Here is a 4932-nt window from a genome sequence, read left to right as displayed (position 1 = left end):
AGGGTAGCATATGGGTATTCTCATGAAAGAGGCAGCTGGTACCATTTGGTAGATTGATTAGTGGTATTGATTGTATAGGAAAATCTTCAATGTCTCATAAAATGTAGAGCTGGAAAGATTGTTCCATGAGTAAAAATGCTTGGCATGTAAGTATGAATACTATGACATCAGTTAATTCCTTTATTTCTCTGTTAAGTTTCAATTTGGGGGATCTGTCCAGTGGTGAAAGTGGGCTGTTGAAGTCTCCCACTATTAACGTGTGGGGTTTTATATGTGGTTTAAACTTTAGTAATTTTTTTTTACATATGTGGGTGCTCTTGTGTTTGGGGCATAAATGTTCACAACTGAAACTTCATCTTTGTGGATCTTTCCTGTGATGAGTATGTAATGCCCTTCTTGATCTCTTGATTGATTTTAGTTTGAAGTCTATTTTGCTGGATATCAGGATGGCTACACCTGCTTGTTTCTTAAGACCGTGTGATTGGAAAGTCTTTTCCCAATCTTTTATACTTAGTTAGTGTCTATCTTTGAATTTGAGGTGTGTTTCTTGTATGCAGCAGAAAGATGGGTCCTGCTTTCATATCCATTCTGTAAGCCTATGTCTTTTTATAGGTGAATTAAGTCCATTGATATTAAGGGTTATTAATGACCAGTGATTGTTCATTCCTGTTAATATTTGGTGGTAATGTGTGTGTGTGTGTACTTCTCTTCTTTGGAGTTTACTGCTGTGGCTTTATCTATTGCCTGTGTTTTCAAGGGTGTGTCTGACTTCCTTAGGTTGGAATTTTTCTTCTAGTGCTTTCTGTAGAACTGGGTTTGTGGATAAGTATTGTCTAAATCTGGTTTTGTCTTGGAATGTCTTGTTCACTCGTCTATGATGATTGAAAGTTTTGTGGGGTATATTAGTCTAGGCTGGCATCCATGGACTCAGCGTCTGCATTACATCTGTCCAGGTCCTTCTGGCTTTCAGATTCTCCATTGAGAAATCGGGTGTTATTCTGATAGGTTTGCCTTTATAAATCACTTGGTCTTTTTTCCTTTGCTGCTCTTAATATTCTTTCTTTATTCTGTACATTTAGTTGTTTAATTATTATGTGGTGAGGGGACTTTTTTTGGGGGGGGGTCTAGTCTGTTTGGTGTTCTATAGGCTTCTTGTTATCTTCATAGGCATTTCCTTCTTTAAGTTGGGAAAGTTGTCTTCTATGATCTTGTTGAATATATTTTCTGTGCCTTTGAGTTGGTATTCTTCTCCTTCTTCTATCCCTATTATTCATAGGTTTGGTCTTTTCATGGTGTCCCAAATTTCTTGGACATTTTGGGTCATGACTTTGTTGGCTTTAGTGTTTTCTTTGACTGATGAATCTATTTCTTCCACTGTATCTTCAATGCCAGAGATCCTCTCTTCCATCTCTTGCATTCTGTTGGTTATACTTGCATCTGAAGTTCTTGTTCATTTACTGAGATTTTCTATTTCCAGCATTCCCTCTGTCTGTGTCTTCTTCATTTTTTCTATTTCCCTTTTCAGGTCTTGGACTGTTTCCTTCATCTGTTTCATTGCTTTTTCATGATTTTCTTTCAGGGCTTTATTGTTTTCTTCCAGGACTTTATTGTTTTCTTCTACTTTATTTGTCCTTTCCTCTAGTTTTTTTTTATAGCGTTCTTCCCAATTTTTGTTTGTCTTTTCCTCTATATAAGCCTCTACCTTCTTCATGATGTTATTCATAAGGCTGTTTTCTTCTGCTTCTTCCAATTTTTTGATGTTCAGGTCTAGATGTTGGAGGAGGGCTAGGTTCTGGTGATGCTGTATTGCTCTTCATTTTGTTGTATGTACTTCTGCCTTGCCATCTGCCCATCTCCTTGTGGTTAGTTCTTGGTCTTATCCGCACACTTGGTCCAGACAGAGCTGACAGATTCAGGAAGTCTCTCTTTCTTGTCCAGATGGGAGCTCTCTTGTCCAGATGGGAAGTCCAGGGCAGGATGGGAGCTCTTGTACAGACGGGAAGGGGCAGGATGGGCGCTGGAGGCTGGTCTCTAAGTCTCAGGAAGTGGCTGGGGTCTCGGGCGATGATGGGCATGGGGGCAGGGCTTGGAGATCACAGGGTCTGCTGAGGGTCTTGGAGAAGGGGAGCCTTCTCTGTAGGGGTGGGGTAGAAGGGATCCTGCCCAGTGACCAGAACCTGGGGCCAAGTTGGGCAGGTCTTCCCCAGAGTGGCTGGTGCCCAGGGATGGGATCTAGGCTGAGCCCAGGCACTCACCTCTTGTCCAGAAGGGAAGTCCGGGCCAGGATTGGAGCTGGGGGCCAGTCTCTAAGTCTCAGGATGTGGCTGGGATCTGGGGCGATGATGGGTGTGGGGGCAGGGCTTGGAGATTTCAGGGTCTGCTGTGGGGTCTTGGAGAAGGGAAGCCTTCCCGGTAGGGGTGGGAGTAGAAGGCCACTCCCTTTAGGGGCCATTTTCTTTTAAACCACCATATTCACTATGCCCTCATTCTACCCTTCAGAGTGGTAGATGATAAAAATATGTAATTTTCTTTTTGATTTTACAGAAGGCTACAGATAAGGCATTGCCTTGAGTTCCAGAAGAGACTGGGCTTATAAAGAATGTTGAGACTGAGAAAGAATATGAGGACTTTTGAAGTTGGGTGAAATGCATTTTGCACTGTGGTATGGCCATGAGCCTAAGTGGCCAAGGCAAAGAGTGGTAGTTGGAATGTGAATTATCTCTCATTGGCCCCCAGTTGGTTGTGCTGTTTGAGGGAGGTGATGGAATCTCTAGGAGATACAGCCTTGCTAGAGTTAGCATGTCCCTGGGTCTGGGCTTTGAGAGTCACTAACCTTGCTTCAATTCCACTCTGTTTTCTGCTCTCTGTTTGTTGTTGGAGATGTCATCTCTTAGCTCTCTGCTCTTGTCATGATGCCTACTGCTTGCTGCCATGCCTTGCTACCATCATGGACTCTTATTCCTCTGGAATCTATAAGCTCAAAATATACTCATTATTCCATTAGCTACTTTTGGTCATGGCGTTTTATCACAGAGACAGAAAAGACACCAATACAACCTTAAAGAACATATCTCCCCTGCAAGCAGTCCCTGGGTAGTTTATGTCCACATTTGATACGATGACAGACTGAGAGACCAGAACTGAGATGAACCCTTCAGGACTGAGTCAACTTATGTTTCTAGCATAGTTTTTATTTTTAAGAAAGGGAGACTATTATTGTAATACAGTTTTAGATGTTCTTCACTTCTGAACAGGAAATTGGTATTGTATTTAGTTAAAATTTTACCTTGTCTTCCTGCATGTTGGCACCTGAGGAAGAATCGCTGAAGGCTCTCTCACTTCCCTGCCATCCTGTGTAAAGTCAGAATCTCCTAAGGAGCCAGAGCAGCTGTGGAAGCTCTTCATTGGAGGGCTGAGCTTCGCAACACCGACGACAGCCTGAGGAGTCGTTTAGAGCAATGGGGAACACTCACAGACTGCGTGGTAATGAGAGGTCCAACACAAAGCGATTCAGGGGCTCTGGGTTTGTCACATAAACCACTGTGGAGGCAAGACCACAAAAGGTGGATGGAAGAGTTGTGGAACCTAAGAGAGCTGTGCCAAGAGAAGATTCTCAGAGACCGGGTGCCCACTTAACTGTGAAAAAGATCTTTGTTGGCGGTATTAAAAGAAGACACTGAAGAACATTGTTTGCGTGGGAGCTCCACCTCAACCCCTGGCACCCTCACATTCCTGTACCCAAAGAGTCTGGAATGTTTGGAAGGAGTTTGGTGGAAGATCTACCTCAACGCCCCTCTCGATCTCTTTCCTTCAACTGGCCCCTTCAAAGCTGGCCAAGCACAGCTCCTCCCCAAGATAGAGGCTCAAAACGACTCCCTCAAGGGATACAAATGGCATCCAGGAAACAGACAAGCCAGCGTGATTCTTCTGGGGCAGGGGAATCACCCAGGAACACTTTACCCATTAAACCTGGGCTTTCCAATTCAGCATGATTCGAGTCTGATTTGGTTTGCTGCATCGGCTGAGAGGCCTCCAGGAGACCTAAAACTTATCAAACATGACCTGCGAGATTATTTTGAGCAGTATGGACAAACTGAAGTGATTGAAATCATGACTGACAGAGGCAGAGGACGAAAGAGAGGGTTTGCTTTTGTCACCTGTGATGATTATGACTCTGTGGACAAGACTGTTATTCAGAAATACCATACTGTGAATGGCCACAACTGTGAAGACAAGTTCCGTCAAAGCAGGAGATGGCTAGTGCTTCGTACAGCCCAAGAGGTTGAACTGGTTCCAGAAACTTTGGTGTTAGTGGTAGAGGCGGTTTTGGTGGCAATGACAATTTTGGTTGAGGGGGAAACTTAAGCAGTCCTGGTGGCTTTGGCGGCAGCTGTGGTGGTGGTGGTGGTGGTGGTGGATATGGTGACAGTGAGGATGGCTATAATGGATTTAGTAATGATGGAAGCCATTTTGAAGGTGGTGGAATCTACAATGATTTTGGCAATTACCACAATCAGTCTTCAAATTTTGGTCCCATGAAGGGAGGAAACTTTGGAGGCAGAAGTTCTGGCCCTTGTGGTGGTGGTGGCCAGTACTTTGTTAAACCATGAAACCAAGTTAGCTATGGTGGTTCCAGCAGCAGCAGCAGCAGCAGCAGCAGCTATGGCAGTGGCAGGGGGTTCTAATATTACAGCCAGAAAACAAAGCTTAGCAGGAGAGGAGAGCCAGAGAAGTGACAGGGAAGCTACAGGTTACAGCAGATTTGTGAACTCAGCCAAGCACAGTGGTGGCAGGGCCTAGATGCTACAAAGAAGACATGTTTTAGACAATACTCATGTGTAGGGGCAAAAAACTCCTGGGACTGTATTTGTGACTATTGTGCAACAAGATATTTTAGTTTCTGTTCTGTAGAAAGTGTAAAGCATTCCAACA

General features: G+C 44.0%; 1 pseudogene; it reads left to right on the top strand.

Annotated features, from left to right (window-relative positions):
• Positions 1-3016: 3016 nt before the first annotated feature.
• LOC102927795 (heterogeneous nuclear ribonucleoprotein A1-like 2) lies at positions 3017-4685 on the top strand (annotated as a pseudogene).
• Positions 4686-4932: the final 247 nt, after the last annotated feature.

This window comes from Peromyscus maniculatus, chromosome 14 (assembly GCF_049852395.1).
Source record: "Peromyscus maniculatus bairdii isolate BWxNUB_F1_BW_parent chromosome 14, HU_Pman_BW_mat_3.1, whole genome shotgun sequence".
NCBI lineage: Eukaryota > Metazoa > Chordata > Mammalia > Rodentia > Cricetidae > Peromyscus > Peromyscus maniculatus.
This window is presented reverse-complemented; position numbering and strand designations above follow the sequence as displayed.